Below are 27,792 nucleotides of genomic sequence, written 5' to 3' on the forward strand. Positions count from 1 at the left end.
AATTGTATTTTATTTAGAAAATATTTTAGTTTGTTTTGTATATTTTTTTTATTAGATCAGATAACATTTTAAGCTGTTTTATGGTCACGTTACAATGTGCCCCTGCACATGTTACAATGTACCCCACCTATGGGGCATGTTGTCACATTTCACTTCCATTCTTTCGGGGTATATCAAGAAAAAAGTATATACTGTATTAATAAAACAAAAACACATAATTGTAGTAGACATGTGGGAAATTAATGTGGGAAAAAAATAAATACTCTGAACCATAAGTAGATTTACACAAACTGAGAAAGTCAAAAAGCGTTAGGTTGTGCCCCGCTCTCCCCTAAATCATTACACATACTGGGGTGTAAATTCATTTATTATAATTGACAGGTGTGATGATCAGTGGAGTTGAGTTTTTACCTCCATCATTAGTGCACGGGCTAAAATATGGATAGAGTTTCCCAGTGAAAGACTGACCAGTGAAAGAGTAGAGATGAGAGCTGGACTCCACATCATAAAAGGAGACCAGACCCTCCTCATAATCCACAAACACACCGACCCGCTGCGGCTTCACTCTCACACACAGAGAGACACGAGGATCATCACAGGCTTTATATTCATTCTCATTCCTCAGCCACACAGTCCACCATCCATTACTGGGACTCAGTGTGATCTTTCCCTTCCTGTTAATGGATTCTCTGGCCACTCCTAAATCCCATTTAGTCTTTCCCTTCACCTGCACCTCAAAATAAAATCTCCCTGAGGAGAATCCCTCCTTTCCCAGGACATCTGGACATGAATCAAATCTATCTGGTTTGTCTGGGAGTTTCTGTCTAATGTCTCCACATCTCACTTGTTTTCCATCAAGAGACAGGATGAGATATGGATTAGCTGTATTAGGATCCAGAGTCACATCCACTGAGAAAACAGAATATGAATCACAAATTCACAATACAGATATTTAGTGATGATGTTTGTAATATGTAATCAGTGTTTAATCATACTGTGGGTCAGTGATGAAGCTGTGAGTATCTGAATGTAATCTAGTGTAGTGCAGACAGCACACTGTACCTGCATACTGCTGTATCCTCTTCAGTTCTGTAGAGACACATGACAATAAAACACCATCAGATCTTTGACATGTTTATGTGTGGAATTATAGACAAGATTTAATCTTATATTTAAAGAAATGTATACAACATCATGTTTAATCTGATCAATGTTTCTCTGGTGATATTTAGAGAATCCCTGAACTCCTATTGTGTTTGAGCTCTAAATATTCCTCCTTTTTAGAACATCTTTGGGAATGTTTTGTGAAAATTTTATGAAATTTTTACTTTAGATATTTATATGCCTAATTACTGATATTAAAAGATGATAAATATATGTATCTGTACCACGGTGTATCTGATATTGCTGTACCAGTTAGCATGAGTTTCTCCTGTAGAGAGTCCTGCAGTTTAGTCAGAGCTCTCCTCAGAGTCTCCAGACTCTCATCAGTCTTCACACTGATCTCAGACCAGTTCCTGGTGTTTCTAGAGCTGCACAGGGATGAGTAAATCTACAGCAGGAGAGAGGAGAAATCCTTCAGCATGGAGAGTGTTATGGTGTCATATACTGCATTATCATTGATCAGAGAGATGTTGACTGACCTGTAGGAGGTGGAGGTGATCTTCAGTGTGTGAGAGCTGCTCCAGCTCAGTGTTTCTCATCTTTAGCTCAGTGATCTCCTGCTCCAGCTCTTCAATGAGCTCTTCCTCCTGTTTCTCTGCTGCTTTCTGCTGCTCCTCCATCATCTCCAGCAGTTCAGCCTGACATCTCTCAATGGAGCGGATGAGATCAGTGAAGAGCTCCACATGGGCGGCTTTCTCCTTCTCTTTGTTTCTCTGCTCAACCGGGACAATCAATAAATTATTAGCTGTATTTTGGGCATGATGCACAGTTCATCTATCTATAAATTACAGAAACGTCTGTCTGTCTGTCTGTGTGTGTGTGTGTCTGTCTGTCTGTCTGTCTGTCTGTGTGTCTGTTAACCACATATCTCTCGAACCGTTAGTCCGATGGATTTCAAACTCGACAGGTGTCTCTCTACGGTCACGAGTAAGTGCAGTGCCAAGTTTGACGTTGTTTGGATGAGAAATGCTAAAGATATCGTTAAATATATCATTTTTATAAGGTTGTGGTTTAAAAATAAACATTCTGACACTAGAGAGTTGTATCGGTCAAAGAAGCCCCAAGAAGGTTGTGGTTTAAAAATAAACATTCTGACAATCTGTCTGCTACACTGTTTACTTCTGAATATTATAGTTTGGTTCCAATACGTGATAAATCCATTTTGATTAATTGGAGTAAAAATGTGTTTTCTTTACCAAGAAACCAACAATTACTAAAAACACACACAAAAACTGATTTTGCACGGGCACTTTGCACTGCTCCCTGAATCGACACGCTTATTCATTTGTGGATGTTAACTGAATCTGTAAGTCAGCTATGCTGTTTACTTCTGAAGATGATATTTCATTCTGGTGCGCTTAACGTTATCGCTACTGTGTAATAGTAGCCTATGCTATTCACCAACTAAACATATCCTATTCAATGCGTTCACAGTCTCTTTCACGGGCATCATTTGTAGTAGCCTATTCACAAACTGTATTTGCTCAAGCATAGCGTTTTCTCGGAGTTCACTGTGTGCTTTCTACCATGCACAAATAAAAATGTCACTGAACTTTTGCTGTGTAATTGTAACAATGAGCACTCAAACACACCAAACCAACAATTACTAAAAACACACAAAAACTGATTTTGCACGGGTATTTTGCACTAGTATTATAGAGTACATACATTAATTATGTCTAAATTCATGTGTCCAGCAAGCAAGGACAATTACTCACTTTTCTGACTTCTGCTGAGTGTTTGATGTCTTGAATCTTCTTGAATCTGTCCTGGATCATCTGCTGTGTGTCTTGAATATGAGTCTATAAACAGAGAAAATTGGATTGATTAAATGACATGATGAGGGTAAGTAATAATGACAATTTTAATTTATATGTGAAATATTTTAGTATTGTTAGTACTTCATACTCACTTCTTCTAAAGAAACAGTGTTGTGGTTCTTGTGATCTCCGTCAGTGCAGGACAGACACACGATAGTCTGATCATCTCTACAGAACAGCTCCAGAGGTCTCTCATGTTTCTGACATATATAGTCCTCCAGATTACTCACAGGATTGATCAGTTTGTGTTTCTTCAAACCTGCCACTCTCAAATGAGGCTCCAGGTGAGTTTCACAGTAAGAGCTCTGACACACCAGACACGACTTCAGGGCTTTCAGCTTTCTTTCCTCACAGACGTCACACAGAACTTCAGCTTTTTTCAGAACTTCAGCTTTTTTCTCAGGACTTTTCTTTTTATAGTGATCTACGAGCTCTCGGAGTGTGGTGTTAATCTTGAGATCAGGTCTGTGCTTGAATGTTTCTTTACAATATGGACAGTTGCAGGTCTGGCTGTTGTCCCAGCACTTACTCAGACAGGTCTTGCAGAAGTTGTGTCCACATGGAGTGGTGACTGGATCAGTGAACACGTCCAGACATATAGAGCACTGAAGCTCCTCAGTCAGTGGACCGCTGGAGGAAGACATCGCTGGAGAGAGAAATGAAGAAGATAAGTCAAAATCATGTTGAGAGAATGTCCAGAATGTGCAGAGCTTAAAGGAACCGTATGTAAGAAATGTATTTCAATTAATCATAAAATGGTCCTGATATGTCACTAGACATTAAGGGTGTATTCACACCTGCCTCGTTTGGTTCGATTGAATCGAACTCTAGTTCGTTTCCCCCCTTGGTGCGGACCTTTTGGGCAGGTGTGAATACAGCAATCGAACTCGGGTGCGGATCAAACAATCGAACCGAGACCCAGCTGAAGAGGTGGTCTCGGTACGGTTCCAAACGAACTCTGGTACGGTTCGTTTACGGTGTGAACATGAACCGACCCAACTGCAGAAAACTGCGTCTTTTTATTTGACTGCTCTGAGGATACTTAAAACGGACATTTTGGCATAATGGTGTCTAAAGCGAGCGAGCGAGCCAGAGTGCGCGCACGGCAGAGAGCGAGGGAGCGAGAGACCTTGCGTGTGTGTGCCAGCTAGTGTGCCTCACGAAGCGCATGTAAGGACCCAAGCAATCAATTGTCGGTGCGGGGGGGCTTTTATCTATACCATAGGCTATAGTTTCTTCATATTGCGTTTGTAGAGAATAACATCAAATCAGTAAAATAACAAATATTACATTACGAAATATCTCCATGCTGAGCCTGTTTGTGCACTTCCTGCTTTTCCCTGCTTGAGAATTCCTGTCCAATGAATGGACGACCTTAGCACACGTGTGGTTTTGTTTACACATTTTGGTTCACTTGCAAAAAGAGCAGTGTGAAAGCGAACCGTACCAAACAGGGGCGTAGCCACGGGTGTGCCAGGGTGTGCCGGTGCCACCCACAGTGGCAGCTGGCACACCTAAAAATGGATGCAGAATTATTTTTTATAGTCTTAATAAAAAATGTTTTACTAAACTTGGGCTACTGTTGTTTACCTAGAATACATTTTTTTTTTAAATCAACCCTTTCATGCGTAAGTTAAAAATATTTTAACCTGACCCCTTGTTTCCATGGCGACGCGTCATGATTGTCACGTGACAGACACACCGCAACCACAATAACTAACAGATGTATCTGTCACAGGTCGGGATGGGCCAAGCCGGACTGCGCCCACCCCTGAACCAGGACCACCCTGAGGAACGTGTCAGAGACGAGACGGAAACAGAATTCAAGGGAATAACAGTTCTTTTTATTAAAGTTAAAAGTAATTTGAATAACCTAAGCTAAAATCTTCCTTTCCTCTTCTTCCCCGGAATCGAGGCAATGCAGCAGTCTCCGGGGCCCACTCCCACGCCGGTACAAGGTTCGCAATGGCCTGTGATGGATCGATGGATTTCCACAGATGAGTATGCGGTCGGGGCTGTTCCTCTTCCCACACTGATGCAGGGTCCACAGGGACCTACGACGGACAGGTGAGTTTCCACAGGTGAGTAGACAGTCGGGGCTGTTCCTCTCCCCACACCGATGCAGGGTTCACAGGGACCGACGACAGACAGGTGAGTTTCCACAGGTGAGTAGACGGTCGGGGCCCTTCCTCTTCCCACGCCGCTGTAGGGTTCACAATGGGATGCGGTAGGCAGGTGAGTTTCCACAGGTGAGTAGACGGTCGGGGCCCTTCCTCTTCCCACGCCGCTGTAGGGTTCACAATGGGATGCGGTAGGCAGGTGAGTTTCCACAGGTGAGTATACAGTCAGGGCTGGTCCTCTTCCCACACTGATGCAGGGTTCACAATGGGATGCGATGGGCAGGTGAGTTTCCACCCGTGAGTAGATGGTCAGGGCTCTTCCTCTTCTCACACCGATGCAGAGTTCACAGGGACCAACGACGGACAGGTGAGTTTCCACAGGTGAGTAGACAGTTGGGACTCTGGGGCTGCAGCAAACTCGAGTCAACAGGCTGAACGGAGCTTCTCTAGGACAGACAGTTAGGACAGACAGAGTCAGCTTCAACAGCAGTATATAGGCCTCACGTGTGTTGCCGGGGACAGGTGACTTCACCCCATGCAGATGGACCGGGGGCTATAGCAGACTCAAAGGCGCAGGCCGAGCGGAGCTTCTCCTGGACAGACAGAATCAACTTCAACAGCAATATACAACTCTCACGTGTGTTGTAGGGGACAGCTAACTTCACACCATGCAGATGGACTTGGGGTTGTAGCAGACTCAAAGTCGCAGCTGAGCAGAGCTTCTCTAGAACAGACAGAATCAACTTCAACAGCAGTATACAGTTCTCACGTGTGTTGCCGGGAACAGATAACTTCACACCATACAATGGGCCGGGGGCTATAGCAGACTCAAAGTCGCCGGCTGAGCGGAGCTTCTCTAGAACAGACAGAATCAACTTCAACAGCAGTATACAGTTCTCACGTGTGTTGCCGGGAACAGATAACTTCACACCATACAATGGGCCGGGGGCTATAGCAGACTCAAAGTCGCAGGCTGAGCGGAGCTTCTCTAGAACAGACAGAATCAACTTCAACAGCAGTAAACAATTCTCACGTGTGTTGCAGGGGACAGATAACTTCACACCATGCAGATAGACTTGGGGCCGTAGCAGACTCAAAGTCGCAGGCTGAGCGGAGCTTCTCTAGAACAGACAGAATCAACTTCAACAGCAGTAAACAATTCTCACGTGTGTTGCAGGGAGCAGATAACTTCACACCGTGCAGGTGGGCTTAGTGCTGCAGCAGACTCAAAATCAACAGGCTGAGTGGAGCTTCTACGAAGACAAACAGAATCAACTTCAACAGCAGTATACAATTCTCACGTGTGCTGCGGGGGGGGGGGGGTTCCTTCTAGTCCTCAACAGATGGAAACGATCGACATTATTAAGCTCCAGTTACTGACAGTAGACCAGCATGGCACGAGGGGAGTGCACGGCAAGAGAGAATAAATCTTCCACACACACACGGCAATTTCACTCCAAACATGCAACGTGAGGGGGGAAACGTCAATTTAGGCACTACAATCCACTTCAAATAAGTGCAGATAAGGCCAGCACTCACCCAGGGGTCTCCGTGCCACAAGCAACGAGCTTCAATGTTGGGAAAAGATGTTTCAGGGTTTTCCTCCACAGACATAGACAGGATTCACATCACCGTTCCAACACGGGGGAAGAGGGTAAGAGATCGAACATGAATCAGTATAATTCACTCAGTGACGTTTAGATAGCACAATCAAAGCACTCCAATCCACCTCAAATTCAGTGTTGAAACATGCAAGTACGAGATACGATGGTCAATTACTTATCTCTCTCCCTTCCAGGCAAACGGTGTGTTTTCACAACTCTTCCACACTCCTCGAGTCCCCTCCAGCAGCACTTCCCTTTGCACACCACAATTCTTCTCTGCAACACTCAAATAGAACGACTTCTCACGGGAGAGAACCACACAACAGTCTCTCTTCACTGGCTTTTTATATCCTTCTCAATGCCCACATGGCTTTGTCATGGCTCCAAATTAATTGCTCACACCTGGTGTCAATTTCCTCATCCCGGTTGGCAGGGCAACAGATATACACTTACATGGGGGGGTAGTGTTTCCTTATTATTGTACCGGAGGGGACACAATTGCGGCGAACTTTAGTTCCGCCCTCATTTGTCACACCGTGACATATCGCTATTCGTTTTATTTCGTTTTTCCTTTAAAAATATTCACAAACTTGCTTACCATGTCAACTATCTGATATTCCGATTCTTCGTTTAAAAACCTTTATAAATTATCTTGATCTATAACGATGAGCGCTGCAGTTCAGAGTCCTGTCAGCCGGATTTACAGCACCTGAATTCCCCAGTTTCTCCCGAAATACATGAAAGTAAGTGGCTGTTGAACTGGGAGAAAAATAGAGTAAACTTTTATAGTTCCGCTATGTGTGTCTGATATAGCCTATGAATAAAACACGTCGGCAAATTATATTTGAATAGATTGTTTTTGCTGCTTCCATAGACATCAGTGTGTATTTTACAAACTACAAATGTATTGTTTTACTAGTACTTATGTCTATTTAAATGTCTGAAACATAAAATAAACAATATGTGGTTGAAAACACTGCATATTAGTTGTGATAGCTGAGCGCGTCCGTCTCTGGCTCAGCGCCAGCCGAGCCAACGCGCGAAAGCAGTTTGAATCTGGCAGTTCTGTGACATCACTGAACATTCTAAAGTAACGCAAGTGTATTTCCCTCATATTAAATATAAAACGCATGTGTACACTGATATTTTTCTAACGTCTGTACTCCTTTATTAAGGGAGTATGGATGTATAAACAGACGTTTCAGTATATTAGTATTAAACGCATTTTCTGATCATTTATATTTCAAGTTTTGACTGCAAATGTAACGTCCATAACGCTGGAACTCCCCAATAGTAATGTAAAGATGTGGTAGCATTGGATCTGGACGGGAAGGATAACTCTGGGAGTTGGAAGCATAGGTTGAAAGGGGGGTGTGTCGCGATTCTGCCTTCTCACACCGCGACCAGTGTTGTGTGTAACTTATTACAAGTAACTTGAGTTACGTAATCCGATTACTTTTTCAAGTAACTAGTAAAGTAACGCATTACTTTTAAAATTTACAACAAAATATTTGAGTTACTTTTTCAAATAAGTAACGCAAGTTACTTTTGTTCCCATTTATTGACTGACAGCTCTCTTGTCGAGAGAGAGTGTGTGTAAACATGATGGTTATTGTAGTTCTAAACTAAATGTGAGTGTGCATTTACTCATCTCACTTGCACACAAAAAAGATTCAATACTCCTCAATATGAATAAAATCAGTGAAATGCAGAATCAGAATACTATGCAAACCTCCAATAACTAAATGTTAAATAAAACAATTATTTATGCATTTAATCTCACTTTATTGACTAATATACTTCTGACATCCAGAATAACAGCAGATGAAAGTTTTGTTTGAGCTGTTCCTCTACTGTACACTGCTGTACTCTATCTCTACTGTACACACGTGAATCTGCATTTCCTTCAGCCTGAGGATTATTAATTCACTTTTGGTGTGAAAGGGTCTTTACATTTGGCCAAAAATATAACTTTTTTTGTTATAAAAAACAAAGCCAGCCCAGATGGAAAAAAAAGTAACGCAAATGTAATGTAACACATTACTTTTCTAAAAAGTAACTAACACAATTAGTTACTTTTTAAGGGAATAACACAATATTGTAATGCATTACTTTTTTAAAGTAACTTTCCCCAACACTGACCGCGACACAGGTTCGTGGCCCTGAGTGTAGCGATTTCAGTTTCATTTCGCATATAGCCTACAGCCCTTATAATCATAGATGACGCCACGGGTTTTTATTTAAAATAAAGAGCGTAGCCTATGCTTGTATGTAGGTCTGCAATTTCAATTCACAATACTTACTAAAATATAATGAATATCATTTGATTGCATTTGTATTAGCCTAGTTGTTTGTTGTTGTTGGTCTTAATGCAAGTTTACAAAGGACTAAAAGGGGGGGGGGGGGGATTATTGGGTCGGTCCTAAATTGACAGGGTCGGTCGGGTTACGGCAAACAAGAATATTTTTAAGGCTGGCCTAATCTGACAATAAATGTGGCACACCCAGATTTTCAGATGCACACCCAGAGTCTCTTTTCTGGCTACGCTACTGGTACCAAACAAAAAAAATCAACATCCTATTTGGTCCGGACCAAAGCAAGTGAACTATCGGACTTTCCTGGTGTGAATACACCCCCATGTTCATTTCAAATACTTATATCACTGACAACAGTAGTCCGGCCAGGATATTTTCATTTAAAAAGTGAAGTTTCAGCCCTCAACTGATGTTGATGTTGTCATGTTGTGTTTTGGCCTGATCTGCCACCCTCCACCTATCTACTAATCACAAAGTCAGTAGTGTTTCGGGTTGCCAGCTCTGCTCTAGTTACCACAGCTGCAGCTACAAACGTGCCGGATAAAAAAATGTTAATTACTTCACAAAACATCTCTCACGAAGCATAAAGTCTCGGTTACTAACGTAACCTCGGTTCCCTGAGATGAGGGAACGAGTATTGCGTAAGTAGCTTACGCTATGGGAAAAGTCCTTTTCTCGAGAATATTGAAGCCATTTTTTAAAAACGCAGTGTAGCTGCACAGCACACACAGATGAACGGCGAGCACGGTCATTGGCTGTGCTGCGGCAACTGCACAAACCTATGACGGGGCGGCTCAGACACATAGTCCAATCAGGCCAATTCGAGCCCTGACACGTCAGAGCCCGCCAAGATGGGCGTGGCCAGAGGCTATAAATGAGCCCATCGTTCATCAAGTTTCTTTAGGTTAAATCGACTGAAGCGAACATAGACCAAAGCACAAGCACGGCACGTTATGCAATACTTGTTTCCTCATCTCTCATCTCATCATCCTTTCGAAAAGTCTCTCCTATTGCGTAAGTAGCTTACGCTATGGGAACCCCATTTAAAACGCTGTGTGTGCTTAACTTCGCTCTAATAAAGCCTGAGGCAAGATACCCGAAGCTTAGGAGTGAAGTATGAACCCATAAGCCGGTCAGAGACGGGCTCCATAAGGGAAAAATAATGAGTGGCCAAATAAGGGCCAACCTTAGTAATGATATTAATGTATAGTATATATACAGTATATATGAATATATATGAACTATAGTCTGTATAAAACAGGACCGGACAAAATCGGGCCCATGTTAAAACAAAAACCCCTTATATGATGATGAATGGGAGAATATATGAACCATAGTTCGTGTGTAAACAGGACCGGATAGTATCGGGCCCACGTTTTAAGGGGGTTTTGTGCTTTACACATTTCATACTGACAGTACCCTGGAGTGTAGAGCAGGGACCTGTAGGTTATAAAACCTGATAATGTGGACGGCAAGGCCCAGCTGGCCGCCACACAGATATCCTTGATGGGTATTCCACTTGACCAAGCCCAAGACAAGGCCATGCCTCTCGTGCAATGAGCTCTGATGCCTAAGGGGCAGTGAAGGCCCTTAGACTCGTAAGCCAGCGCTATAGAGTCAACTATCCAGCGCGATAATCTTTGCTTTGAGACGGCTAGAGCTTTGGTGCGGCCGCCAAAGCACACGAAAAGCTGTTCTGACTGTCTGAACGAGGCAGAGCGCTCTAGAGCCCTGACGGGACAGAGTAAATTCGCGTCTCTTTCGTCCTCTGGTGAGGAAAGAGCTGCTAGGGAAATAATTTGTGCTCTGAAGGGAGTGGAGAGCACTTTAAGATTATACCCGTGTTTTGGCTTAAGGACGGCTCTGCAGTCGTTAGGTCCACACTCAAGATGTGGACAGCGCGTGCAGATCGCCTACTCTTTTCACGGAGGCGAGCGCCAGTAAAAGAGCGGTTTTGAGCGAAAATGCTTCAGGTCAGCAGACTGAAGTGGCTCGAACGGGGTGCCCTTTAGTGCTTCCAGGACCGTGGAGAGGTCCCAGATAGGCACGGAGGGGGGGTCGGGGTTAGCCTCCTCGCCCCTTTGAGGAAGCGGACGATAAGTTCGTTCCTTCCTAATGAGTGTCCGGCCACAGGAGCGTGTGATGCTGTTATGGCCGCCACATATACATTGAGCGTGGAGGGGGTGTGGCCCGCGTCCAAAAGCTCTTGTAAAAGGCGAGTACACTCGGTATCTCGCAAGAGTGGGGGTTCAGGCTGTTAGTGGCGCACCTGCCAGAGAACACTCTCTATTTCTGGGTGTAGAGGCGCCTGGTCGAGGGCGCTCTTGCCTCAGTGATGGTTCTCAGCACCCTATCCAGGAGGTGCACGGGTACCCGTTGAGGGGCCCATAAGTGAAGGGCCCATAAGTCGGGACGGGAATGCCAAATCCTCCCGTTCGCCTGCCTGAGGAGATCTCTCCTCAGCGGAATTGGCCATGGGGCTGATTTCAGCATTTGTGTCAGCTCGGGGAACCAGTGCTGGGTCCTCCAGAGAGGGGCTATAAGAAGCACTGCACATTTTCTCTCCCTGATCTGTTTGAGGACTTGAGGCAGCATCATGACTGGGGGGAAGCATACAGCGGACGGTTGGGCCATTCGTGGGCGAGTGCGTCCGTGCTCTTCGAGAAAAATAATCGGCAATGAGCGTTGTCTTCGGAAGGTAAAGAGGTCGACCTCTGCCTCTCCGAAGACGCTCCATATTAGTTGAACCGTCAGAGGGTGGAGAGACCATTCCCCTGGGGGGACATTGTCTCTGGATAACATATCCGCACTAGGGCTGCAACAACTAATCGATAAAATCGATAATAATCGATTATGAAAATCGTTGTCAACGAATGTCATTGTCGATTAGTTGGTCTGCTCACGTCACGGGGAGCGTTACTGATGACGTCACTTTCATGACAACGCAGTCACGCGAAATGGCAGAGAGTAATCGGAGAGAAACATCAGCACGGCAAGCAAAAACTGTATATTCTCATTATGAAGATGTGAAAATGGTATAGTCTAGTTTAATTCAATGCTACTGTGTAAACAGCTTTGTTTACTAACTTCGGGACAGTCACACTAGATCTATTTTGTATCGAGCATCAGGTTGTGCAATCAGTTCGCTCGCAACATAAGTGATGGATTAAAATAGCGCTACCGCAGAAATAGGTTAAATTAAATGGTGTTTACAAAGTGAACCACTAAATATAAAGGCAGTTAATAACAGCAGCAGTAAAATGTTGTTTTTTAGTCACTGTAGTCAGTGGTTTTCAGCGAATGCTTGTGCAGTAATACATCATTTTTCCTGTACTTTTAATCAAGCCTGTTGTCAGCTGCGTACCTCCATTCCGCTCTCTTTTTATAGCATTTGTCTACTATGTAAGGGATAATCCCGCTTATTACATGGCTACCCACCAAATAAATCAATAATTTTACACAAAATATTGATTTAAAAAGGAGTTTATTGATTTAAAAATGATTGTATTGCTTCCGCTAAAGAAAATAGTCCGTTCCGTCTCTACGGTTAGAATCCTGCGTCCATAGCAACGCTCTGTTTTTCTGGTGTGTTATACTTCGCAGCGGTCTGTTATCAAGAAATAACAGATCGCATTCTACATTGGAATTCAAAATCTGCTGCTTAATATCTTATTACAAACATGTTTGTGTCCTAATTTCATAATGTGAAGTTTATATGAGCAGCGCAACTCAATATTTTGTTTTGTTTATTTATATTTTGGATATTTAAAGAAGTTTTACTGTTTAAAAACTGGACAAACTTTTGTGTTTGGGGTTTAAAATGTAAAAATTAAAGATTATATTAGTAAAACTCAATGTGTGGCTTTTGCACTTTTTAAAGTACACTTTTACACATAAATACCCTGATTTAGGGTTTTATTTAGTTATAAACAAAAATCAAATTGAATTTTTTAAAAAACCTATCAGATTAATCGATTAATCGAAAAAATGATCGTCCGATTAATCGATTATCAAAATAATCGTTAGTTGCAGCCCTAATCCGCACCTTGGATCAGAATGCCTGGCACGTGCGCCGCCCTCAGCGAGCGCAGGTTGTGCTGAGCCCATAGAATAAGACTCTTGGCCATGGGGTGCAAAGTGTTCAACCTGAGGCCGCCCTGGCGATTTATGTAAGACGCCACCACCATGTTGTCCGTTCGGACCAGGACGTGTTCGTCTTTTAGATACGGAATCAGGGCTTTGAGCGCTGACGCAAACGCTGTCATTTACAGACAGTTTATGTGTAGGCGCTTCTCTGGGCTTGACATCTGTCGTGATCACTTTTCTCAACACCCAAACTCACACCAGACTGATACCAGTCAATGGCTTTCCAGGGAGTCAGGGCTTTGATGCAGCCGTGATTCACTCTTATCAGTAAGTGCTGGAGCGCCACGCGTGAGCTGGGACACGGCTCTTTAGCCAGCGTTGGAGAGGATGCATGTGCAGCAATCCGAGCTGGAGCGCTGCTGACGCCGAGGTCATAAGACCCAGCATCCTTTGGAATCCTTGAGGGGGGCACAGGCGCCCACTCTGAAAGATGCAGCGAGGCGCAGAACAGAGCGCGCGCTCCGCAGAGAGGTGTGCTTTCATATGTATAGAGTCTATTACTATACCCCGACAGGAATGTTCTGTCTGGGGGATAGTGTGCTCTTGGAAAAATGTATCCTCAGACCCAGGCATTCTAGATGGCTGATGATCCAAGATCTGTGCATTATTAGCTGTGCCTCTGATTGTGCTATAACCAGGCAACCATCGAGGTAGTTTAGTATTCCCACTCCCCGCTGTCTCAGGATGGAAGTGCTGCATCCATACATTTCGAGAATGTACGAGGGGCCAGCGATAGACCGAACGGTAGAACCGTGTATTTGTATGCTTGTCCCTCAAAATCAAATCTCAGAAACTGCCTGTGATGAGGCGATATTTGGATATGAAAATGGGCATCTTTCAGATCCACTGAGAAAAACCAATCTCCCGGGCGAATTTGCACGAGGATATGTTTAGTTGTCAGCATTCTGAACGGGTGCTTCGCCATCGCTTTGTTCAAGCGTCTGAGATCTAGGATGGGTCGGAGACTGCCATTCTTTTTCGGGACGAGGAAATAGCGTCTGTACAAACCCGACTCGCTCTGTGAGGGGGAACTGCTTAAATAGCTCCCTTCTCTAACAGTTTGAGTACCTCGGTGCAGAGAACATATGAAACATCTTTTCTCACTCTTGACTACGGCTGAAAGCGCGGCGGTCTGCGAGCAAACTGTAGCGAGTAACCGTGTTATTATGTTCAACACCCATTTTGATATGCCGTGGATAGCTTCCCAGGCTCTGGCTTGTATTGCCAGGGGTTGAATAAAGGCTGGGGACGGGTCGCTATGAGATAGGGACCCGGCCGTCAGGTCGTTTTGAGCTATAGATGCCGTGAGTACAGCGCTCATGAGCTGAGGCGCGCGCTGCACAGCAGGCGCACTCATATTCACAATCCCGGCATGTGTTAGAGGGAAAACTGATGCAGGAAAAAATTTTATGTGTAGCTGTGCGCGCTGAAGAGTGGGCACAGGACCTACGTTTAATATCTATCCCGCGCTGGTTGGGGGAAGAGTGAGTGTCGAGTCGACAGTGTTTGTGTGTAGGGGTGCGTGTCGTAACACAGGCACGCTCACTACTTTTATTAAACTTCCCGCGTGAGCTGGGGAGACATTTGTGACTGTGGGAACAGAACTTTTGTGCAGGGGTGCGTACATAACAGCAGGCACGCGCGCTACATTTATGTGACTTCCAGCCTGAGCTGGGGACATATTTGAGACTGTGGTAACAGTGCTTGTGTGTAGCGGTGCGCGCAGTGTGTAGGTCGTGGGCACGTGACCTACAAGTGACAGACAGAAAAGGGGGCCCTTTTTGTGCTTTATTTGCATCACGTAAAACCGGCATCTGTTTGCAGGTGAGTGTGTTTTGTAACAGGCCCATTGACTGCAACATCGACGTTTCCAGCCACCTGAGAAAAGTACTGGCTGGGATTACATGGGAGGTGGGGTCAAAGTTGAGCCCGACCAACCCCGTCTTCGGACGCTGCCAAAGAGAGTGAGTCACGCAGGGGCAGGGCCGGCGTGAGTTCGTTTACATTGGTGAAAAGATTCAGCGCAGCCGAGATTCGAATTCGGGTCTTCTGGCGCGAAATTCTCAGAATACACTACTGAGCCACAGAAGGGGTGTGGATTAACACAAGAATAAAGTATGTCTCTGCAAAAAGTGAGCCACGTGGGGGTGGGGGGCCGGCGTGGGCTAATATGTTTAAGCGCTCATAAATACTCGAGCCCCGCCATTTAAACGGGAGGGCATGAGGGGCGGGTTCACTTTCTGTATGTAAGAAAGCTGGCCGCGAGCTCAGAGACGAGAGTAGCATAATTTTTATCTGCCGCCAGAGCCGGGATTTCGAACATGGGTCTCTGGCGCGAAAGCCTTAGATTTCACCACTGGGCCACAGGGGGAAATAACATAAGCTTTCAGTTAGCGTTAGCAGATAAGAGAGCGTCATCATGTTTTGTGTCGGCATTTGTTTGCAGGCGTGCATGTTTTCTAACAGTCTCATTTGCTGCAATATTGACATTTCCAGCACACCTGAACTAAGAGGGGACTGAGAAATGTGTGAGAAATGGAGGTTAGTCCGGCCTCGGCGGGACTACAACACTCTCTTTCCTCCTTTCGCCGATGAGTAACGCAACGGGGCGCGAGGGCGGGGTAGCTTTCTTGTAACGTAAAGAAAGCTAGCCGCGGGCGCTGAACATTGTTTGTGACCATCCGCTCTGACATCCCTTGTGAACGGCACAGATTGCGCAGCTCAAGCAAAGGGAGAGAGCGGGGGGCGGGGTCGTCGTGGGTGAATCAGCCAGTCGAGCCCGCAGGGTGGGGAGATTCTCGTGGGGAGATTCTCGATTGCAGCTTCTGCATGGTAACGGCCCAGACAGGAAGCGCAGAGGATGTGACAGTCTCCACCGACGAGTGGTGCAAGGCATTTGAAACAACGCCTCGCAGAAATTTCTTCTCTTTTAGGAATGTGTCGCAGCAGCGAACACAAGCAACAAAGGATACAGCACGCCGGATGACGCAGCAGAAGCAGCAGTAGAAGGCGGCGAAGGAAAAATGTCTTCAAAATTCTCGAGAAAAGGAGTTTTTCCATAGCGTAAGCCATAGATATCATATATAAACGCTAGATGTCTTATGGCGCAGTCACTTCCGGCATCACCGTTTGGCCATCTTGTCACAGGCAGGCTTAATGTAAAGTGAATGATCTGCACGCACACAAATCCTCTTATCTCACTGAAATCTTGACGGATTTACAAACGGTTTGGTTTCTTACAAACGTTATTAACGTGGCTATAATTCTTGAACATGTATGTTATAATTATTCATATGTATGCAGTGTATGTATGCAGTGTCATAACTACATCTCTGACGTTTATAACAAACCAAACCGTTTGAAAATCGGTAGAAAATTGAGCAAGTTATGGTTATTTAAAAGTACATGCACCATTAAACGAGTGAGCGAGCTGTCTGTGGCAAGATGGCCGCCACATCCGGACGTCGACCTCCATTGGCCAGCAGCGCGCACGAGACATCTAGCCTTTATTATATGATATCTATGGCATAAGCTACTTACGCAATAGGAGAGACCTCTCGAAAGGGAAACATAATTAAAAGAAAAAAAACTTACTGTGTAGGACTTGTCACTTGCCATTGGAAGTTCCTTGTAGCAGCCTACGTTCCTGCTGGATCCTGCAGCCTAACTGGCAACCTCGAGTCAGGGGGGAGGGGATACACCGCTCTACAGTAATTTGAAAGTGATTGCAGTACCAGTTTTGGCCACAATCTTACATACGGTTCTTTTAATTCTAACCAATGCAAGGCTATTTTCAAGATAAAATATAAGATAGATTTGAGTGGGTTATTGACTCACATGGAGGCTGATGTATACTCCCTTTCCTTTCTTGTTTTTTTGTTGATGGTGGGAAAGATTCTGCCATTTTTTCATCTCTTATTTTCAAGGCAAAAGAAAACAACAACAGAATAATCTTAAATAGGAAATCATGTTTACATTAAAGGACAGCACAGAGAACCTTTCCCCAAAAATTAACATACATTTTGTATGGCCAAGACTAGAGACATTTAATATTCTTTTAAATAAATGTGATTTTCAGCTGCAGTGTATTTCAAATGAAATAGTTTTAATACAATTCTGATACCATTTCAGCGCTGTAAACATTTTTTGTAGGAGAAAAGTTCCTTTCAAACAATGAGTGTATTCATAAAAAACTGAACATTTGCTGTTTATATTAAACGCAAACAATATTAAACAAACATAAACTTCTATTTAAAATATTTTCTGACAAAAATGTCTTCCCACAAAATAAATTAATGCAAGTATTATTTCATCTTGTCAAGTGTGTCTGCATTCAGTCATACTTTATTCACTATTCATAAGGTATTTTGACACATTTGTGCACAAAACTTTGTAGCAGGTTCAGCAGGTTTTTCTGTGTAAGGGAGGGTCATATATACTTCCTGTTTCTTTAGTTTTTATGTTGTATGAAAAAATTAAAGATAGCCCAAACTTTCACGACCAATCAAATGACATATTTAAATACAATTCTGATAGCTACCATTTCAGAGAACAACTAAAGTAGTTGAGAGAGTATTTGATGATTAAACCCTCGGGCCAGTATAACAACTATTATGTTAAGACTGTCTAAAGAACTAAATCACAGTTATTTAGGGGTTATCTGTCTTACTTTTCGGTATTAAATTAGACCAATCTACGTTTTCATGTAACAGGCTTAAAAACGTTATGAACAGCCTGAAGGAAAAACATTTGATTACCTTGTAAGACTAGTCTTAGCAGTTCATGTAAACAGACCCTGTGTTCAACTTTTGTTCGCCATAAACCTACTAAACCAGATCATTTCCATTAGAAACCTGTTCAGCACAATCTCTCTTATATTTCTATCTCTTACCTGTGAGGATCAGATGTGTCCACAAGACTCTTTGAACGGATCAATAAATATTCTGTTGTATAAAGAGGTTGATCGTTTCAGGAGTCCATATCATTGTTGATCAGATAGTTTTACATTCTCTGAATCTCTCTCTGAACTACATGTCAGAGCTCCTCCTGTATTCACACATTTACATTTGTCCCTGTATACGGTGTTTGGTTCATGTATTTATTTGCATTGGGACTGATGTTTCCGTCAGGTCCTGAGGAAGAAAAAATAGCAGACTAACAAAAGCTTGATTGTTTGGTGATATCTGAAGAGTTTCCAGGACAAATGCTGCTCAACGTAAAGATGTTTCATAAAGTCATAAGGATCGTTAGTCAATCTGTTGCTCTTATATCTGATAATTTATGGGACGGTCTGTCGCTTTTGTAGAGGCAGGGTTCAGTCGATCTGCTCTGAGAAACACTGCTATGATTTTACAAAATCCAAATTAAAAGGTTTATAATGTCTCAAAGAAAAGAAAGCAGCAGCAAAACGAGTTTCTTTGACAAACATTTATCTCAGTGTTTGAACAACTAGTATAAATGGTTTTAATAACATTTATCAAGATGCTTACACAGTCCAGTTTTTAATTCAAGAACTGACCACCAAACAACACACTGTCTCAGTTTTATTCAAAACAAGATGGTAAAAAAAAAAAATGACATAACCATTTTTTTACATTAGCACTGGACAAGTTTGACAAAAAAAGTGATGGATATCCAAAAGCAAGAGGCAATGGTTTGGATCCACTGATGCATCATCTATGTAACGTAATAAATAAAAAGATTCCAGCATTATGAGCAGTTCTGGAACCTCTTTGCAATATATATCATGCAATAACAGACAACAAATCACATGAGAGCTTCGCTATGGTCAGGAAAGAAGTTAAAGACAAGTGGAGAAAAGCAGGAGAAGATCCAGACGTTCTGGACCGGAGAGAATCAGGATTGACTGAAGAGGTTTGGTTTGTGTGAATGTCTGTGAGTGAGACTGAGGGGATCCGTTAGGCCGAGTAATCCTGCAGAATCACACAAATCACACTATTACACTCTGGAGAAAAGATGAGCTAATATGTGTGAAAGCTCCTACAATTAAAATTTACATTATTTTATTAACAAAAGATTTCTCAATATAATAAGCAGTAGGGAAACATCAGAATATGCAAATACTGTCATCACTGATTGGACTGTACATGATCTGGCACATTCAAACTTTAGTTTATAACATTATATTTAACAGCAAAATATTATAAGTTATTTACATGTGTACGAGATCTGTACATCTGAACTTACCGCTCTGGGTTTCTTGTTCATCTTCATGTCAAATCTGTGAGGAGAAAACAAATAAACTCCATTATGGTCAGATCAACTATTGAACCAGTTTAAAACCCTGCATGCAACTAACTAAAAAACCCAACATGTCTATGAACTCCACAAGCATGCAGCTGAAAAATAAATGCAAAAACAAAACAAAACTGCAGCAACATCTGCGAATGATGAGGCAGAAGCAAGCATCACAGCATTCATCCACGCGACGTGGACGGCCCTACGCAGCTAACGTACAGAAGACACGCGACTGAGAAACAGGAAGTAAAATTGAGACTTACTCAAAGTCATAATCAAACATGCCAGAGGGGCTGAAGGGGGCAGCGTTAGGAAGGAAGAGAGCATCAGAGGTTAGTGCACTAGACTAGACGACCAGCACATCAATCCCTGCATATCAGTGCAGATATTATGTCTTGTTTTCTGGGGATATAAATCAAAATTAAGTGTTTTGTTGTTTTAAAAAAGCAACATTATCTACCAGTGGAGTAAGAAAAATAATCTTAATTCAGACAGAAACCAGATTATTTTTCATACCCCATTGGCAGATAATTTTGCTTGTTTTAAGAATTACTATAGGTTTCTCACTGCAGACTTTACACACATCCAGTGGAAAAGATGGACTGATGGAGACACTGAGTTCTTTAAAGGTTAAGGTCTGTGATATTGAGGTTTAATGCTGATAATGCAGCTTGGTTTGACATTTTTATCAATGATGATCAGATAAATTTAAAGTACAAATAGACTTACTTTACATAAAAAGGACCAGAAACAGAAATATGAGGATTAAAAACATCACAAAGCAGAAATAATCTTTCCAAACTTTTATAAACATAATCTGCAGACATTGGTTTAAGAAATTCTCATGACTCTTCTGTTAGATGCAGTGACTCTGTTTATGGAAATATGAAAATTGTGTCTTTGTCCCAGGAAAGACTCCGGGTCCATTAAAGCCGTTCTCTGGGGTCTTTGGTTTCATCTTGTGTCCTAAACCTCAGTGGACAGAACATTTGTCCTGCCGTCTCTGTTAAAACCATCAGAACTAAACAATCACTCGATCCATCATGTGTTAAATACTGCAACACACACTCAATACACAAACAGTGCATTAAATTGTGGATCCAATACCATCTATTATTGAGTGGTGCAGGCATCATTATTAATCATAATTAGGACTAAAGATGCACAATCAAAAAATATTTACCAGACATTGCACGCACAAAGAACAATTTTTATCCAAGTAAACTAAATAAAACAAAATCACTAAACAAATAAAATAAAATAAATAAATAAATAACATGATATTTCCAGGTTTTCCATGACTGTATGAACCTCATTGTATGTGTCTGTATTTTCTGATTTGAAACTATATAGCGCCACCTAGTGAACATTATCTACAGTAATGCTGTAGCACAGAGGCCTCATGAATCTTAAAGGGATAGTTCACACAAAAATAATAATTCTGTCATCATTTACTCGCCCCAAACCTGTAAGAGTTTCTTTACTGTGACTGGTTTACTTTAAAGAGATAAAATTTTCTAATTGCTATCAGGACAGAGAACAATGTGAAAATAATATGTGACTAGCTTTCTATATATATTTTCCTTCAAAACGATGACCTTATTTTATCACTATCTACTGTAAAAAAAAAGAAGCTGTGCTCAATTTTCATACAGATCAAAAGGCATTAAACATAAACAGCAATATAAACAGGCATCTTTAATAGAATAATCTCTAATATGTCCTGGAAGAAGGAACATATTTTTATAAGGTTTCATATTTGTATCTCTACTTCATATCAGCACCATCAGATATTTAACAGTGCTATATTTTATTTGAAGATGTATATAACTGTATCAATAAAAATGACATTTCAATTAATTTGATGTGTGTTGAAATTGGTCTATTATTCTATTATATTCTCATGGTTAAACATGCCTAGTTTTACCATGGATTAAACATTAATTATTAATTACCTTGGTAATAGACCTACAATGTTTTTTTTCTTCTTCTTCTTCTCCTTTTAAATTTTTTTTTCATATTTTGTTATTACCATCTTCATTATATCATGGTGTTTTTTTAGGTATACTTTGAAGATCCATAGTGTTGTGTATGAATATGGTAATCATACAGTTCTCTGATATATATTGAGGTATTAACATCTGATATACCACAGTATTATCACAGATCTGTAATTAATGGTAAAAACAGCTATGATATTATGTATCATGTTTGGTTTGGTTTATTTTAATGTAAAAAAAATTACAGGCACTTTCACTTTGTCAAGTTGAGATGGGAGAAAATAATGGTATGTATAATTATGAAAAGTAAAAAATAAAATTGTTAAACAAGCATTATATTTTCACAATATAATTTGCAATTTTAGCTAGAATTATAGATCTTAACAATGAAAAACTAATTATGAAAATATAGCAAAACATGTTTAGATTTGTAATTATATGAATAATTTTCAATGTTTATTTCATATTAGGCTGTAAATTCATTTATTGTGTTTGACAGGTGTGATGATCAGTGGAGTTGAGTTTTTACCTCCATCATTAAGGCACGGGCAAAACAATGGATAGAGTTTCCCAGTGAAAGACTGATCAGTGAAAGAGTAGAGATGAGAGCTGGACTCCACATCATAAAAGGAGACCAGACCCTCCTCATAATCCACAAACACACCGACCCGCTGCGGCTTCACTCTCACACACAGAGAGACAGGAGGACCAGCAAAGGCTTTATATTCATTCTGATTCCTCAGAGCCACAATCCAGTATCCATTACTGGGACACAGTGTGATCGATCCCTTCCTGTCAATGGATTCTCTGGCCACTCCTAAATCCCATTTAGTCTTTCCCTTCACCTGCACCTCAAAATAAAATCTCCCTGAGGAGAATCCCTCCTTTCCCAGGACAAGTATACATGGATCAAATCTCTCTGGTTTGTCTGGGAGTTTCTGTCTAATGTCTCCACATCTCACTTGTTTTCCATCATCAGACAGGATGAGATTAGGATTAGCTGTATCAGGATCCAGAGTCACATCCACTGATAAAACAGAGAATATGAATCACAACTTAATACATATGTTTAGTGATGATGTGTGTAATATGTAATCAGTGTTTAATCATACTGTGGGTCAGTGATGAAGCTGTGAGTATCTGAATGTAATCTAGTGTAGTGCAGACAGCACACTGTACCTGCATACTGCTGTATCCTCTTCAGTTCTGGAGAGACTGACAACAATAAAACACCATCAGATCTTTGACACGTTTATGTGTGAATTATAGACAAGATTTAAGGTTATATTTAAAGAATTGTGAACAACATCATGTTTTATCTGATCAATGTTTCTCTGCTGATATTTAGAGAATCCCTGAACTCCTATTGTGTTTGAGCTCGAAATATTCCTTCTTTTTAGAACATCTTTGAGAATGTTTTGTGAAACATTTTATGAAATTTTTATTGTAGATATTTTTATGCCTAATGTTATTAATCTCAGTTTTGGAGTGGATTAGTGTTGTGGTTATTCACTAAAGACAACACTATAAAAAATAATCTTTAAGAAAATGAAAATGAAAGCCCAGCACTGCAAAGCTGTTTCAGGTCAGAAATATTCCAATAAAAAAGAACAAATTTGCATCTTATATTCATGATGTCTATCGATTTGATTTTCTTCTGCTAAACTGATTTTATCTGACACATAATCACAACATTTATATGAAACAGCTGAAAAGACCAACAGAAAATGGCAGAAAATGAATGTTTCTTTCTGTTGTTTCTCATCTAAAAGTGTTCACAGATTTACTAAAGCCTCAAGGTTCTGGTTACAGTGATGAAGCTTCTAGTACAAGATGAATTTAGTGCATGTTTTCTGAAATTAGAGATGAATATGACCTGCTCTCTTCAAGAAGAACTGTGATGATAATGAGACACAAACACATGATCACACACTTCTCTTATTTCAGCTTTAACAGACTCATTCTTCATTACTGATATTAAAAGATGATAAATATATGTATCTGTACCACGGTGTATCTGATATTGCTGTACCAGTTAGCGTGAGTTTCTCCTGTAGAGAGTCCTGCAGTTTAGTCAGAGCTCTCCTCAGAGTCTCCAGACTCTCATCAGTCTTCACACTGATCTCAGACCAGTTCCTGGTGTTTCTAGAGCTGCACAGGGATGAGTAAATCTACAGCAGGAGAGAGGAGAAATCCTTCAGCATGGGGAGTGTTATGGTGTCATATACTGCATTATCATTGATCAGAGAGATGTTGACTGACCTGTAGGAGGTGGAGGTGATCTTCAGTGTGTGAGAGCTGCTCCAGCTCAGTGTTTCTCATCTTTAGCTCAGTGATCTCCTGCTCCAGCTCTTCAATGAGCTCTTCCTCCTGTTTCTCTGCTGCTTTCTGCTGCTCCTCCATCATCTCCAGCAGTTCAGTCTGACATCTCTCAATGGAGCGGATGAGATCAGTGAAGAGCTCCACACGGGCTGCTTTCTCCTTCTCTGTGTTTCTCTGCTCAACCAGGACAATCAACACATTATTAGTGGTGTTTGTTAAGAGAAGAATCAGTGTTATTATTTCTCATACTTCAGTGTTTTTAGCCAGTTTTCAAAATCCCTCATTCTGCACCGTTTGCACTGAATGATTCCTCAAATCATGTGTGTTGTTGAGGAGAGATGTGTTATTACTTCACTAAGTGATCAGGGAATCACAGAAGTGTCGATATTCAGACCAGCAGTGTGACTGTGAGTGTGACATTGCTTTTATACAACAATTCAATAAACAACAATAGATTTTAAAATTAATTAAAATTATTTTAAACTCACTTTTCTGACTTCTGCTGAGTGTTTGACGTCTTGAATCTTCTTGATTCTGTCCTGGATCTTCTGCTGTGTGTCTTTCTGTGTCTTCATCAGTTGAGTCTATAGACAGAGAACAACACACAATATGTTTTCATAACTTATTCATTTATATTAAAGAACATGTGATTCCTCATGATAAGAGCCATTTAAAATCAGTTTGTCAGTAACTTCTACCTTCTTCTCTTCACTCTCCTCTTCTATAGAAACAGTGTTGTGGTTCTTGTGGTCAGTCACGTCACACATTGGACACACACATGTCTGATCATCTCTACAGAACAGCTCCAGAGGTCTCTCATGTTTCTGACATATATAGTCCTCCAGATTACTCACAGGATTGATCAGTTTGTGTTTCTTTAAACCTGCCACTCTCGAATGAGGCTCCAGGTGAGTTTCACAGTAAGAGCTCTGACACACCAGACACGACTTCAGGGCTTTCAGCTTTCTTTCCTCACAGACGTCACACAGAACTTCAGCTTTTTTCAGAACTTCAGCTTTTTTCTCATGACTTTTCTTTTTATAGTGATCTACAACTTCTCGGAGTGTGGTGTTAATCTTGAGATCAGGTCTGTGCTTGAATGTTTCTTTACAATATGGACAGTTGCAGGTCTGGCTGTTGTCCCAGCACTTATTCAGACAGGTCTTGCAGAAGTTGTGTCCACATGGAGTGCTGACTGGATTAGTGAACACGTCCAGACATATAGAGCTCCTCAGTCAGTGGACCGCTGGAGGAAGACATCACTGGAGAGAGAAATGATGAAGATAAATCACCAGCACTACTAGTCTAAAGTTTGGAGACACTTGAAACACTGAATTGAAGTTTCTAATGATCTTAAAGACATTTTGTTTGAAGGGCTGCTGTGTAAATTATTGAAATGATGATGATGACTATGGTGATGATTTTATTATACTGATGAGTTAGAGCAGATAGAGAAGGACAAAGTTTAAAGAGAATCTCATGATTCCCCTCATGAAGTTGGTTGAATGTAAAGAGCAACTTTGACGAAATCAAACGTGATTTCTCAAATATATATGAGATCATGTACAAGCTGGTCATTACTGCAAAATGAACCCAGACAAGCTGATCAGAACCCTAATGTGAAGTAGTACTGTACATTTCTTCAGTTTTAGGCCCTCTTCTCTTTTCTCTTTATTTGCTCCCGCTTGGTTCAATAATCAGGAAGCATGGCATGTCATTCCACTGTTATGCGGATGATAGCCAGATTCATGAGCCTCTTAAAAAGAATGACACCGTTAGATCGCTACTCGAGTTTTTTGAAGATATAAAGGCCTGGATGACTCTTAACTTTTAAGTTTCAATGCACAAAAGACAGAAATGATAGTTTTTGGTGGCACCAATGGGACCCCTCCTGTTTGGGTGCCTTGTCCCAGGACTCCAAGCCAACCATCACTAATCTAGGGGTTAAAACTGATTCTGACCTTAATCTCGACAGTCAGATCAGGGCAGTCGTTAAATCAAGCTTTTATCAGTTGAGGCCGCTGGCCAAAATAAAGCCAAAATAAAGCCATATCTTCAGAGGAAACATTTTGAGACAGAAATCCACGCCTTTGTTAGCACTCAGCTAGATTACCGTCTCGATGGTACAAAACGCTACAGCGCGTCTTTTAACTGAACACATAAACACGAGCACATTTTGCCCATGTTAGCCTCACTTCACTGGCTGCCTGTACATAGGATCCAATTTAAAATTCTTTTATTTGCTTTTAAATCTCTAAATGGTCTTGCCCCGTCCTACATTTCAGAGCTGCTACACCCTTACACCCCCACTCGTTCTCTCAGGTCAGCTGATCATCTGCTCCTGAATGTGCCCAAAACAACACGTAAGCTCAGACGGACCGTGCTTTTGCTGTGCAGCTCCTAAACTGAGGAATGATCGGCCTCTGCCCATTAGACAAGCCTCTTCACTCTCTGCTTTTAAATCACTTCTTAAACCAACCTTTTCTCTTTGGCCTTTGACACCTGACGGTCACTTTTTGTTTATTTTGTTTACTTATTTATTTTTTACTGTTTTTATGGTATGTTTATTTTTCCATATGTTTTTTGTCTCTTTATTTGTTTTATCTGTATTACATGCTTTACATAAAGTGTGTATTTTATGTTTTTTCTTCATTTTTTTCTGTACAGCACTTTGGTCCACTTCAGTTGTTTTAAAGTGCTTTATGAATATAAATATCACAAATGAGAATAAAGTCATTCATGAATTAATTTTTTCTCTGGGTTATTGACTTACATGGACGTCTATCCTCATAACTCTGTCTCCTGGTTTTTCTTGTTCTTGTTGGTGAAGATTCTGCCATTGTTCTTTTCCTCTAGGACATAAAAAAACATATTGTATTTTACAATATAAAAATTATGACCAATAGACTGAAAAGACTGATCTAAGTCAATTTGCTCCTTGAAATATGTATTTGTTTTACACACTGTATTTGGTCACTCGGGTTTAAATAAAATCTCACCTCAAAACTCAGATTTGGGGTTACTTCATATTATCTCTTGACCACTTAATAAATATTTATATTGAAGTGTTAAAATATCATTGATAGTGAGCGAAACAATCACTCCTCATACAGTGAATGACTCAAACTCACTGAACAATCTGAACTGTTTAGATCACAAACAGCAGGTGCAAAGTACAAGTACTTACAAATATATATCTCCACAAAATAAACAGCCATATTGTGTGATCAAATCTGTATGACTAAGTGTAGTTTTGATCTAGTTTATTATAAAAGTGATTTTCATCAGCAGTTTAGCAGGTTTGTGTTCAGTGAATCTGCAGGTCATTTACTTCCTGTTTTTTTTTTTGTCTTTCTGCCATGTGACAAAATGACAGAAACACCAAACTTTGCTTTACAACCAATCAAATCACACTTTTAATACAATTCTGATACCATTTCAGTGCTGTGAATGGCTAAACTAGTTGAGTATTTGACATGCTAAAACCTGGTTCTGCTCAACTTATTCCAGTTTGACATAAACCTACTAAACCAGTTCACTTCCATTAGAAACCTGTTCAGCACAATCTCTCTTATATTTCTATCTCTTACCTGTGAGGATCAGATGTGTCCACAAGACTCTGTGAACGGATCAATAAATATCCTGTAGTTTAAAGAGGTTGATCGTGTCAGGAGTCCATATTGTTGTTGATCAAGTTAGTTTCACTTTCTCTGAATCTCTCTCTGAACTACAGTGATGTCAGAGCTCCTCCTGTGTTCACATTTACATTTGTCCCTGTATTCGGTGAATCATGACTGATGTATTTTTTTTGTTTTTTTTTTACTTACATATTTATCAAACAACATGAATGTGAACATGAATGGGGGTGGTGTGGCGCAATGGATAAGACACCTGCCTTTGGTGTGAGAGACCCGGGTTCGAATCCACTGTGAGACACCAATGTGTCCCTGAGCAAGACACTTAACCCCTAGTTGCTCCAGAGGCGTGCGACCTCTGACATATATAGCAATTGTAAGTCGCTTTGGATAAAAGCATCAGCTAAA

At 41.2% G+C, this 27,792-nt stretch overlaps 1 long non-coding RNA gene and 1 pseudogene across 2 annotated transcripts in view; both read right to left on the bottom strand.

Annotated features, from left to right (window-relative positions):
• Positions 1 to 350: 350 nt before the first annotated feature.
• LOC307163332 overlaps positions 351 to 27,792 on the bottom strand; it is a 71,851-nt pseudogene continuing 44,409 nt past the window's right edge. Inside the window, exons 3-15 of the transcript XR_013824075.1 lie at positions 24,448 to 25,011; positions 24,238 to 24,333; positions 23,690 to 23,923; positions 23,460 to 23,598; positions 22,607 to 22,642; positions 21,910 to 22,454; positions 17,007 to 17,121; positions 3,077 to 3,630; positions 2,883 to 2,966; positions 1,644 to 1,877; positions 1,414 to 1,552; positions 1,063 to 1,089; positions 351 to 909 (exon numbers count right to left, since the gene is read on the bottom strand). The product of XR_013824075.1 is annotated as an uncharacterized misc_RNA (transcript). The remainder of the gene's footprint in view (positions 910 to 1,062; positions 1,090 to 1,413; positions 1,553 to 1,643; positions 1,878 to 2,882; positions 2,967 to 3,076; positions 3,631 to 17,006; positions 17,122 to 21,909; positions 22,455 to 22,606; positions 22,643 to 23,459; positions 23,599 to 23,689; positions 23,924 to 24,237; positions 24,334 to 24,447; positions 25,012 to 27,792) is intronic.
• On the bottom strand, positions 18,347 to 19,829 carry LOC307163589. Its single transcript, XR_013822100.1, has 3 exons — positions 19,691 to 19,829; positions 19,377 to 19,410; positions 18,347 to 19,102 (listed from the first exon to the last, which is right to left on the bottom strand). It is a non-coding gene; the product is annotated as an uncharacterized lncRNA (long non-coding RNA).

Source organism: Squalius cephalus (assembly GCF_949319135.1).
Source record: "Squalius cephalus genome assembly, chromosome: 8".
Taxonomy (NCBI): Eukaryota; Metazoa; Chordata; class Actinopteri; order Cypriniformes; family Leuciscidae; genus Squalius; species Squalius cephalus.